The following is a 13,182-nucleotide window of genomic DNA, read 5'->3' on the forward strand; positions in this document are numbered from 1 at the left end:
CTCATCCGCTACTTCGAAGACAACAGCATCCTGAACCCCTCACAGTCAGGTTCCCGCAGCAACCACAGCACCAAGACCGCCCTCATCGCGGCCACAGACGACATCAGGATCCTACTGGACAACGGCGAGACAGCGGCCCTCATCCTCCTGGATCTCTCTGCTGCCTTCGACACCGTCTGCCACTGCACACTACGCACACGACTCCATGACGCAGGGATCCAAGACAAGGCCCTGGACTGGACCTCCTCCTTCCTCTCCGGCAGAACCCAGAGAGTCCGCCTCCCCCCATTCCGATCCAAAGCCTCCGAGATCATCTGCGGCGACCTGCAGGGATCCTCCCTCAGTCCGACGCTGTTCAATGTCTACATGGCGCTTCTCGCACGCATCGCCTGACATCACGACCTCAACATAATCTTCTACGCCGACGACACGCAACTGATCCTCTCGCTCACCAAGGACCCCGTCACTGCCAAATCCAACCTCCACCAGGGAATGAAGGCTGTCGCCGACTGGATGGAGAATAGCTGCCTTAAACTGAACACAGACAAGACGGAGTTCCTCATCCTCGGGCCCAACCCCTCAGCATGGGACGACTCCTGGTGGCCTGCATCACTGGGGACACCACCCGCACCCACCAACCACGCACGCAACCTGGGAGTCATCCTCAACTCGAAACTCACCATGACCAAACAAGTCAACGCTGTCTCCTCCACCTGCTTCAACACCCTCCGTATGCTCCGCAAAATCTACAGATGGATCCCGACAGACACAAGGAAAACAGTCACCCAGGCCCTCGTCAGTGGCAGACTCGACTACGGAAACGCCCTCTACGCCGGAGCCCCGACCAAGCTCATCAACAGACTGCAAAGAATCCAGAATGCCTCTGTACGCCTGATCCTCGACGCCCCGTGCCGTGACCACATCACCCCCCACCTGAGAAACCTGCACTGGCTCCCTGTCGACAAAAGAATCTCCTTCAAGCTCCTGATCCACGCACACAAGGCACTCCACAAGACCGGCCCAGCCTATCTCAACAGTCGACTCTCCTTCTATGTACCCAACAGGAAACTCCGCTCCGCAGACCTCTCCCTGGCTACCATCCCACGCATCTGTAGAACCACAGCCGAAGGCAAATCCTTCTCCCATCGCTCCGCCAAGACCTGGAACACCCTCCCCCTCATCCTACGACAAACCGAAGACCTTCTAACCTTCAGGAGACAACTCAAGACCTGGCTGTTCGACCAGTAGCAATAGCACCCCCTTCCTCCCCACCCTTCAGCGCATTGAAACCCTTGCGGGTATGTAGTGCGCTTTACAAATTATCTGATTGATTGATTGATTGAGAAACCTTTCTCCAAGTTTAAAAAATATTCTGATCACAAGGGCCTTGGAATTAATATTACAAAAACTAAATATATGGCCCTAAACCCCCACAGGTCCTTCAAGGGAAACATCTGTTTAGATACCACACAACGGGAAAAAGTGGAGAGCTTTGACTATTTTGGTGTAAGGGTAGGTAGTTCAATTACTGTGAGGGTCACTAATAGAGAAGAGTCGATCTATTCTGCACCTCAGGGAAGACACCTTTTAAAGTTTCAACGCAGAATAATCTCTAGACCTGTGTCCCCAGCTCTGGAGATCTAAAGAGCGAAGGTTCAGTCAGCAGCCCTTTATGGGGCTGAGACACGGGGTTATGTAAATACATCCAAATCAACAGCTGCAGAAAATTATTTTGCTAGAACACTTTTTCATTTCCAGCAAGGCACTCCCTTAATTCCATTGTTCTTTGATATAGGGCTGCACAGAGTTGAGCCTTCTGGGTGTTCTGATCCACTTTCTTTTCTGGGTACGAATATGGACTGTGAGAAGTTGGCCTGGCATATGCTGTCCACTATTCTCTTGGGCACCTTGCACCAGTCCAATCGACTTTATTGATGATAGTTTGAAAACAACCTTATGTGAAAGCTATCCTAGTGGTAGCTATGGGGAGCAGCCTTCAGGCTAAGACTTGAAGGAATGTAAAGCAGCTTGTTTTACCAGTCTATAATCTCGTGAGCGACCAAATGAAAGGAGAACCACACCAAGTATATGTAAAATATATGTATTTATTACTAAATACTCTCCACTAATCTCTTTATAAATCGAAGAACACACGTTACAATCTATTTCGAACAGTAAATTAGCACACTATACAATAGGCCGCAGGGGCGGACAAAACCATATACTAAATAAGTGGTATAAGAAGCACGACTTGACTAGACACAGTGCCTAGAGCACGTAGAATTGCTAGGACTCTTCAGAACCACCCAAGGTAGTGACACAGGAGACCCACGGGAGACGCGTGCAGTGTGTGAACACAGGCGCGAGGCACGTACAATGCTATGCGAAAGTCGCGGTTGCAGTTTTAAAGGTTTAGGACACTTAGAATCGTTCTTTGAGCAAACCCCTTCAGACTTAAGGGGTTCTAGGGCCATCACACACGGGAGCACCGGAGTACTCGAGTAACCTCACCCAGGGAAGCCGGGTGCATAGGTGTCTTTTGGTGTTGGGCCGCGCAAAGTTCTGCTGCCGTGAAGAGGCGAAGTGTCTGAAGAGATCCAAGCCTGGATCGTGGATGTGAAGAACCTGAAAGCAGAGGGGACAGAGTCTAGGTCACTAGCCAGTGACCAGGGGCACGATAGTCGAATGCCCACCGGTGTCGGGTGCTTCAGGCGTGAAGAGGTGAAGATTGCCTCTGCTGCCACAAGTACCAGGAGCGCCGAAGATGGTCAGGAGCTGCAGGCAAGCTGTCCCACGAAGGAGCGTCATGTGCTGAGGTGTAAGCTCACGGATTGGAGCCAACAAGCCTTGGCAACCGCAACCCACGCAGTAAGGAGAAAAAGGCTTTGGTGTGGACCAGCAAGGTCCAGGGGACTCCTACTTCGAGAGGGCATCAGGGCAACAATGGAAGCCCACCGTAGATCCCACCGGTCGACGGACCAGTGATCGTGAGGGGACCTCAGGAGCAATTACGAAAATCAGGCCCATGGAACATTCGTGTAGTGTAGTCCCACAATCTTCAGTGCAAATGCTGCTCGGGGTCAGGGCTACAAGTAACCCGAAGCATAGCTTTGGGGAGTGCCAGAAAGCTGAGGCATCTGCAAATCGTTGCTGTGTCCAGGGGTTTCGGTTGCACAGTCTCGGGGAAGGATTCGGGCCTCAGACTTGCTGTGGGCATGGATCGACTTCACAGACCTTGGGAACCCATCTCCTGTGTTGCAGGGTGCTTTGGAGTGCTCAGGAGCTTCGGAGCTGCAAACCGTCGAGATGCATTGTTGGTGCCTGCCAAGCAGGGGAGTCACTCCTTGACTCCAAGGGAGATTCTTCCATCCTCTAGTCTTGAGTAGAGCGTTGAAGTTCCAGGATTCAGTTTCAGAGCTTCATCCAGGTGTAATCTAAAGTCCTGTAGCCAGGGGTTCCTACTTTATACCCAAGGAAGGAGTTGGATTAACTCTGGGGACCCTACTATGGGAGGGTCAGGGAAGAAGGGTGGCTACACCCATTCCCTTTGTCCAGTTACATGCCAGAGCAGGGGCAGGTAGCCCCTGCAACCGGTTTGAACTGGACTATGCACAGGGACACCAAATGTGCCCCGAGTGCAGACTTTCAGGCACTCTGAGAGTGCTCCCACCCAGCCCCAATACACTAAAGCCTGTCTGGGAGGTGGTCACACCTCCCTACGACCGGAAACCTATTATCCAGGCCTCCCCTGCCGGAGTTTTTGTTAGCAGCAGGAGGCCAGACTTGTGTCTGAGGTGGCAGCATCCATTTTGTGATGCCAGGGCTAAGGAAAGCTGGTACCGGGTATACCAGTAGCCCACGCATGTCACCGTGGAAGGGAGGAATCATGCCTCCCACTCCAGTCCTGGGGTGGAGGCATGATTCCAAGGTGTTTGACACCAAACACAACATGTTTTGGAGCAGCCATTCCAAAGTTGCATTTTACCACGAGGATTAAAGGCGTTTAAAAGTATATGGTCTGGCTGTATCACTAACAACCCCGGAGGATAGATTCCGAAGGCTGCAGGAGTGCTCTGCTCAATCATTGCCACCCTCTCACACAAAACCCAGCACCCTTCCTTCAGGATCGATAAGGCCTGCTATAGAGGTGACTGATTGGTTTATATGTGTAGTGATTTAAGTGAGTAGTGATTTAAATGAGATATAGTGATACTATATCTCTGTAAGTGGTGCAAGCACCAGCTTACACAGTGGGCAGTAGCACACTGTTGGTGTCAGTTTAGATGGCCTCTCAGGGGTGGCACAATACGTGCTGCAGCCCCTAAGAGGCCTTCGGGGTACCTATGCCCTTGGTACCTAAGGTACCATATACTAGGGACTCATAAGGTTACCCGAGAATCCAATCTGGAGTGTTCCCAAAGTACAGGCAATCAATTTAGAGAGGAAGTAGCTAGGCTGGGGTTCTGAATAGCAGGGCCCCAGCCAGACTAAAGTTGAAAACAAGTGAAACATCAGCAAAAAAGTGGGGGTAACTGCAAGAGGCAGATCCTACTCTCCTACATGGACCACTGACGAATTAGCTTCACATAAGGCATTTCTCTCTGAAATATTGAAATCTTGTGCACTCAATACTATACCTCAGCTCTGTCATGTACAAAATGGCTGGTAACCGCAGGGTAAGAAAGTTGGTGGAATGATCCAGTGTCTCTACCCCCCTTGGCTAAGGTTGTTCTCAAAAAATCATATTGTGCCTCCATTGTGGGCTAGGTTCAAGTGAATACCTCAGAGGGGAGTCTTACCTCAAAGTATTTGGAGCATAAACCATCACCTCACTTTGAGATATCTCTACTGAAATTTGTGCACCTTTAGCAAAGACATTGCACAGGAGACTTCGGTATGGAACACTTCACATGAAGAGTTTTACATCTAGATGGTCACTTCCACATTCCTCTAATATACATTTTCCATTTTGTCATTGCCTGGCATTTGAGAATATAGAACATCTACTTTTTTCCCTGCATATTTAACAGTGAGGGCGACATGGATTTTTCCTATTGGCCTTCACCTGGGTTCCTGCTAGTATCTGCCCACTTTAGGGATTATACAGAACAATACTTCCCGGCCAATTGTGTCTGCTGTGAGCAGATACCTATACTGTGCGTGGTTAACCAGAAGGCGTGAGGCCAGCAGCTATAAGGATGTTACAATTCTGCTTAGATTATATTTCAGTGTCCGTAGGACCCACTGAGGGCGACATTCATTCATTTCCCGTCACATCGAGAACCCTAAGGTTGCCCGCATGTTTTCTTAGTAAAAGGGGTTTTATTGATGCACAGAATTTTAATGGTATGGATAGTTTTAGAAGTTCCTGACATGTTTATCTAGGTGAATGGTGCATTTTATGGTTTTATTCCACTTTGCATGTTTTTAGGCTACTTTGATTGATTACTTGGGCAACAAGAGATAATGGTAGAATATTTAAGACAGCAGACATACAATTAATTGATATGGAATCTATTCATGTATCTTGATGGACAATATGTTGGGTTATGAGTTGGATCCAAACATCCCTGTGAACGGAGCGGACCCACACTTAGGTTTTTGTTGTCAGTTACAAGTTGTGTAACCTCCTGAGATAGCAACTATCCCGTCGTTCCTATATTTTGTGCTTAAATTACCTTTCGTGTTATAAGCTTTGTTTTGCACACTGCACTTTACATGGATTTATAAATGTTATGAATTTTAAGAATGTTTATATGCACTTTGAGGGTCAAGATTGGCTGAAAAAACATTTGATGATGATGAATTCCAGATGATGAAAATCAGCCGTAGCTAAAGAATGTGGAGACTTTTTTGGGTGCATTCAGAGAAATACATATTTTTAAAATAGTAAAAAATAAATGATGTATTTTGCTACGGATATCAGATGTTTCTTACACTCTTCCTCTCCCTCCGTGTAATTGTAACTTGTTTCTTACACTCTTCCTCTCCCTCCTTGTAATTGTAACTTGTTTCTTACACTCTTCCTCTCCCTCCGTGTAATTGTAACTTGTTTCTTACACTCTTCCTCTCCCTCCGTGTAATTGTAACTTGTTTCTTACACTCTTGCTCTCCCTCCGTGTAATTGTAACTTGTTTCTTACACTCTTCCTCTCCCTCCGTGTAATTGTAACTTGTTTCTTACACTCTTGCTCTCCCTCCATGTAATTGTAACTTGTTTCTTACACTCTTCCTCTCCCTCCGTGTAATTGTAACTTGTTTCTTACACTCTTGCTCTCCCTCTATGTAATTGTAACTTGTTTCTTACACTCTTGCTTTCCCTCCGTGTAATTGTAACTTGTTTCTTACACTCTTCCTCTCCCTCCGTGTAATTGTAACTTGTTTCTTACACTCTTCCTCTCCCTCCGTGTAATTGTAACTTGTTTCTTACACTCTTCCTCTCCCTCCGTGTAATTGTATCTTGTTTCTTACACTCTTTTCCTCTCCCTCCGTGTAATTGTAACTTGTTTCTTACACTCTTGCTTTCCCTCCGTGTAATTGTAACTTGTTTCTTACACTCTTGCTCTCCCTCCATGTAATTGTAACTTGTTTCTTACACTCTTGCTCTCCATGTAATTGTAACTTGTTTCTTACACTCTTCCTCTCCCTCCGTGTAATTGTAACTTGTTTCTTACACTCTTCCTCTCCCTCCGTGTAATTGTAACTTGTTTCTTACACTCTTGCTCTCCCTCCGTGTAATTGTAACTTGTTTCTTACACTCTTCCTCTCCCTCCATGCAATTGTAACTTGTTTCTTACACTCTTGCTCTCCCTCCTTGTAATTGTAACTTTCTTCTTACACTCTTCCTCTCCCTCCATGTAATTGTAACTTGTTTCTTACACACTTCCTCTCCCTCCGTGTAATTGTAACTTGTTTCTTACACTCTTCCTCTCCCTCCATGTAATTGTAACTTGTTTCTTACACTCTTCCTCTCCCTCCATGTAATTGTAACTTGTTTCTTACACTCTTCCTCTCCCTCCATGTAATTGTAACTTGTTTCTTACACTCTTCCTCTCCCTCCGTGTAATTGTAACTTGTTTCTTACACTCTTCCTCTTCCTCCGTGTAATTGTAACTTGTTTCTTACACTCTTGCTCTCCCTCCTTGTAATTGTAACTTTCTTCTTACACTCTTCCTCTCCCTCCATGTAATTGTAACTTGTTTCTTACACACTTCCTCTCCCTCCGTGTAATTGTAACTTGTTTCTTACACTCTTGCTCTCCCTCCGTGTAATTGTAACTTGTTTCTTACACTCTTGCTCTCCCTCCGTGTAATTGTAACTTGTTTCTTACACTCTTCCTCTCCCTCTGTGTAATTGTAACTTGTTTCTTACACTCTTCCTCTCCCTCTGTGTAATTGTAACTTGTTTCTCTTTCAGACTCGAGTGACGAATCAGAGGAGCTGCAAACTCACAGATATCAACTCAACGTTTAAATACATTTATTTTGCTTTACTGGTGGTTTGGTTGATTTCACTTAATCAATCTATTAGATGGATATTGTGATGCTGATATTGATGTCAGGGGCATATTTAACAAAACGTCATGCAACACAATGCAATGAGGCAGTTTGCTGCGCTGCATGACAGGGACAGAGCAGAAATGCGCTGTATCTACCACAATACGACGCATTCCTGCTCTCTCCCCCTGCGCTGGCGCACTGAGTGCAGCCTAGCGCCAACGAAGGGACCCCTGTGCCATAGTGCAGGGTGACTGAGTTGTAGGTAGGATTGCTTTTGTGCAGGAAGGGACACTTTATTGCACAAAAACAATCTTAAATGCATTGTCCTCTTTCTACGTGTGCCACAGAATGAATTACACCCAAAAGAGGAAATAACGAGGAGAATAAAGACATTTCTCCTTGTTACTCCTCTGTCGGCTGGGCTCACTATTTTGACGCATTCCCAGGTTTACGAGTCTTTGTATATCTGGGAATGCACCAGAATCCATGGGTGGATGCACAGGAACGCCAATGTTCCCCCCATGGAACGCCTTCCCAATGGAGAGTAACACAAGGCAGCGATTTGTGATATCTTGCGTCACTCTGGATTTATTAAGCCACACACTGTGGCTTTCCGTGGCTTAATAAATCTCACTTCGGCCCTTATGCTGCCTTGTGTTGCCTGACACAAGGGCAACTCAAGGGCTTAATAAATCTGCCCCTTATTAGTTAATAAATGGCTATTTGTGTACGATTCATTTTTAAATTTTTTGTACGCCGATCACTATTTTATGTGTTATTGATTTCTTGGGAGTTTTTCTAAAGTGCGTATGAAGGCCGAAAGTATCAAAGCATTTCACAGAGGATTCTGTACAAAGCAGAGTAAGTTAGATGGTGACAGAATCACTGACTTTACCTGCGTAGTTACATTCCGGCGTGGAAACCGACACAGACGTGTGGCCTTGGGAAAGCGATTAGAATATGCAGCAAAACACTTGTTGACAATAGAATTCACCAATAAAAAATGTACATTTAAGATGAAGACATTCAAATATGGCAACTGTTTGATCATTTAACTACCAATAAAATCAAAAAGTAATGGAAGCAGGGTGACGCCTCTCCTCACCTGGGAATCTTTTATTGTTTTTAAAAGGACTCTCGCTCACTAGAACACTCCAGTGGCGTGCGTCATCATTGAGCCCTCACTCAGGACACTGAGGGCCTGATTCACAAAGGTGTAAGTTTACCCTTTTTTTGCTATTCACACAGGGATTGACGAGCAGTATTTTTGTGAGCGCGGTGTCTTTTGAGTGTGTGTGGTCGTTGCAGGGGTGTGGCATTGATATATCGTAATGTCTAGGACATATTATTTGGGGTCAAGAATAACAAGTTTTCATGTTCAGTTTGTCTACCGAACAAGAGAGCACAGCCCAATATATATTTGTGTATATAGTATTTCTATAGCGCAAACATAGCCTAAAGACAGCACACCGCTGTGAAGGGTCAAAGACAAGCCTAAAGTCAATGAGTGAAGGGTGAGGTAGCTGGGTTGTGGACGGTTATTGCATTGTGATGTAAGGTGCTTTAAAGAGTTTTGTCTCCTGCTCTTTTCTAAATCGGATCAGCGTTGAGACGGTCCGGATGGATACAGGGTCCAGATCCTGGGTGCATGGATTAAAAAGGCCTGATGTCTTGTTTTCCCTTTGGACACGTCTTCGTCTGCTGTCTGGTGGTGTCCTGGCTGTGGGTGTGCCGAGGCCCACCAGATGTGGTGAGCTTGTCTACTAGATAATCCTGGTTGTATCTCTGGAGCTTCTCTTTAGCCCATGTAACACCCACAGAACTCTCCAAGTAACTTTTCATGGTTATGCTCCCCCAAGAAATTCCAAAAACCAGCACACTTTGTTAATGCCAATATCGGCCCCCCTATTCAGAGCACCAGCTTTCATTCCAAATGAGCCAGCTTGTATAAGCTCATCAGTTTCAGATGCACTCCAGTCGAAGCGTTAACTCCTGGCTAATGTGTGTGCTGACAAATGCCAAGTCAGACGACACTCATCCAACTAATTTTCGACAACTCTCAGGAAGTAAATATAGAAATTTCCTCAGCCTCTTCAGAATTCTGAAGCAGGTGGATGTAATGGACCATATTTGGGATGCAAATGTCATATCAGAGTCCCATTTTATGCCCACATTTTTTGCCATAGAAGTCGGACAGGGTGAGGAGCCCATTTCCTCCGGCCACCATAGACCAGGCGTCGGTGGGGGATTCTTGCCAAAAAACAAGACCTCGGTTTTCTCTGCAATCAGTTTTAGCTTATTATTATTCATCCAGCTGGAAACGTCACACAGGCAGCCCCTCGACCTCTCAAAAGAGTTTGCCGTATGGTCCTTAGAAGAAAACACCAACTGTGTGTCGTCTGCATAGGAGATGGTTTCTATTCCCCATTTCGAAATAACAGCACATAATGGAGCCAAATAGATATTAAAAGGTAGAGCGCTCAGTGCCAAGCCCTGCGGTACCCCACACCAGAGGGGTTTATCTTCAGATTTAAAAGGCTGTAATATGACGCTTTGTGTGCGATCGCTGAGATAGGACTTTATCCAGGCGAGTGCCATCCCCTTCAATTGAAATATGTGCTATTGCTTAAAATGAAATCTGGCAAAAATATACTAACAGGGAGTTCAGTCTTGACTTAGGCAATGCCAAGTTTAAATCTTGTGGCATGCTAGAAAATTTAGAATTGATTGAATATTTACAACAGCCTCCCTCCCATCCTAGACGCACCACAGGCAACATTCTCAATCTCATCTTTGCCAATCTGGGCCTCATCATATGTTTGTCCCACATTGTATTGACCAGTTGATCCACTTCCCAGTCTTACATCCACATCAGCCTTGACCCACAAAATCTATGTCAGGAACAATTTGCAGACATCATCGCTCCAGTGTGTGCGTGAACAGGTACTTGTAGACCATGAACCTAGTTAGAGATCAGTGGAGCTTTGAGCAAAAGTGGGTGCCCAAAGTTATTGTTACATTTTACGGTATATACCACTGCAACCCAATAAAAAATAAGAATTTCAAACTGACTTTCCTGGTCCAAGTACCAAAAGAATGAGTTAATACAGCTTTTGGTGACTCCAAACGACCTCCACATATATTCATTCTGCTGGGGACCTGCCATGGTCGGAGCTGACGCTTTGAGCTGAGAGCAGTGCTGGGCGTGAATTGCTCTCACTCACCTGCCTGACCCCAAAACGGCCCTCACACGTGTTCACTGTGATGAGGGCCTCACTCAGTAAGGGGCATGTGCAAGAAATCCAACTTGTTTCAGTTGTCTCTCTTCTGTTTTCGTTGGTGACTCAGACTCCGCTCATTGTTGCTCTACAAGCCCATTAGGGTCTGGTGGATAAGGCTTGGAAAGGAGGCCGACTGCTGTAGGACAGGGGAGATGGCTTTCTCCATGGCAGACACAGCCTCAGGCTGTCACCACACTCTGTATTGAGACCTGCCCTTGTTGAAAAGGTAATTCTCTTTTTAGGTTATGAATAGAGAGTTTCAGCTGAAGACCTATTGAGTAGAATATAATAAATTGAGTGATCTTTGGATCGGCCCGTGGTCTTGAGTGTATTGATTTCTGGTCTATTTACCTTCCCTGGTTCTGATTTGATGGCTTTCATCACTTTTCTTGTATTTGTTCTGCACAATGAGCCTTTTGGTCTTGCAGTGTTTTGATTGGTTGAGTTGTAGTCTTCTGTTGCTATTGTCCTGGGACTACTTTTCCTTTTGCGTCTCACTGGAACCCTTTGGTTTTCATTCCTCGGGCAGCAGATTTCAGCACTGTTAGTCTTTTCCCCTCCACCCTTGTTCTTGTCCATCTCTCTTTGCTGCAGTGGTTCTCACTACTCCCGGCTCTCCCTCTTTGCTGTAGTCTCTCCCCGTCATCTGTCCCTTAACCTGACCCCTACCTGTCCATCCTTCCAGGCCTCCACTCACTCAGTTAATCAGTCCTGCTCGCCTGTTCCCTCCCTATCACGCCTCAGAAGCCTCAACGAGGAATGAGTAAGACTATGGGGCATATCAGCAACACCCGGCGATAATTATCGCTCAGCGCTCTTAGCGTGAGGATAATTATCGCCGGCTAGCGTGTATTTTTATCGCTGAGATTGAGTGCTATTAGCAACGCTTATCTCCTTAGCGATAAAAATCCTCATGCTAACTGCCTAACGTGAGATTATCGCTGGAAACCCAGCGATAATCTCACGCAATGTGGCGTTAGCTTGTTGATAGGGACTCACAAACTTAGCCATGATATCCACCTTCCATAGGATATCATGGCTAAGTCAGTCCTGAAGCAGGTGTAAGGAAAGTAGCGATAACAGGTGTTATCGCTACTTTTCGTGCCGCTATGCTTCATAGCGTGGGGCTTGATGATAGGAGAAATGTCGCTTAGCGACATTTCTCCTGTCATGTTAGGTCAGGAACGCCCACTTTGCATCTCATTAGAGATGCAAAGCTGGGCATTAGGAATTCCCACGCTAAAGCAAGGTTTCACGCGTTAGCGTGACCTTGCTAATTAGGCGATAAAATTATCGCTGCTTTTCAGCCGAAAACGGCCGCAGAAGCGGCGATAATTTGTTATCGCCTGCTTGTAAATATGCCCCTATGTAAGTTGCTCTTCAAGCACGTTAGTTCCCCACGAACATGTGAGACATTTATAAAAAAACACACAAATCATTATTATCAGGGCCCAAGTCGGGGGTTATGCTGGTAGTGGGAGTAAAGGAGGCTGCCTACATTCATCCTTTCACACTTGAAAGATCTAAAACTTTTCTAAATGTAGGTTTATCGAATAAAGGGAAGGCTGGCTGGGGGAGGGGGGGGGCAAGGGTAAAATAGAAGATGTTCTGCTTGTGAATCGACTGCACTAAAGGGTCTGCAATGCTCTGTTATCTGCACTTACTGAAAATTCAATAAACAAACCTTTAAAAACAAAATGTGGCCTCATGTGTTCAAAAATACAAACATTTGGTTTACAGGCAGCACATAAACATGAATTATTTGTACTGTATTGGTATTTCTATAGCGCTTTCCAATGCCATGGAAGGCTAAAAGTGCTTTCTGGATGGTCGAAATGTATTTAAATAGCACTTCATGCCTCTGAAGAGGTCATGAAGTGCTACAATTATCTTCAAGTTCCTAGAAGCCCTTCGGAGCTCATTGTTGTAAGGTTGCTTTTTTGTGATTTGTCCAACATGGGACGGGTTTGTGAGGTACATAATGTTCGACTGTAGTGGAAGCGTGGCACATTGAACAATTGATATGTTCTCGGCCCTCTACAACCCAGCACAGAAATAGACTTTCCAGACCCCCTGGTACTGAGGACTTTGTCACTGTGACAACACGAGATAGAAACCCACTTGGACTGCAACCGCCTGGAACCCACTGAGCAGCACCGGGGTGAGATGCGTTTCAAGTAACAATCAATTCAATAAAAAATCACAGGGATAATGTCGGGGTCACAGCGGTTGCCGTTCCCCCGACATCCTGAAAACACACACAAGACTGCCGGGAGACTCACTTCCGGTTGGAAGACGAGCCCCGGTCTAGTTCTTGCAGACCACTGAAGCACTTCCGGGGGAAACGCTTTTAGCCGGCGCTTCCCGCCGGCTCTGTGCTTCAGATTTCGCCAGAGGCTCACGT

General features: G+C 46.1%; 1 pseudogene across 1 annotated transcript in view; it reads left to right on the top strand.

Moving 5' to 3' along the window:
• The window catches only part of LOC146808634 (NACHT, LRR and PYD domains-containing protein 3-like), an 852,065-nt pseudogene extending 839,605 nt beyond the window's left edge, over positions 1–12,460 (top strand). Inside the window, exon 10 of the transcript XR_014968038.1 lies at positions 7,416–12,460. The product of XR_014968038.1 is annotated as an NACHT, LRR and PYD domains-containing protein 3-like (transcript). The remainder of the gene's footprint in view (positions 1–7,415) is intronic.
• The last annotated feature ends 722 nt before the right edge of the window (positions 12,461–13,182 follow it).

Source organism: Triturus cristatus, chromosome 8 (genome assembly GCF_964204655.1).
Source record: "Triturus cristatus chromosome 8, aTriCri1.1, whole genome shotgun sequence".
Taxonomy (NCBI): Eukaryota; Metazoa; Chordata; class Amphibia; order Caudata; family Salamandridae; genus Triturus; species Triturus cristatus.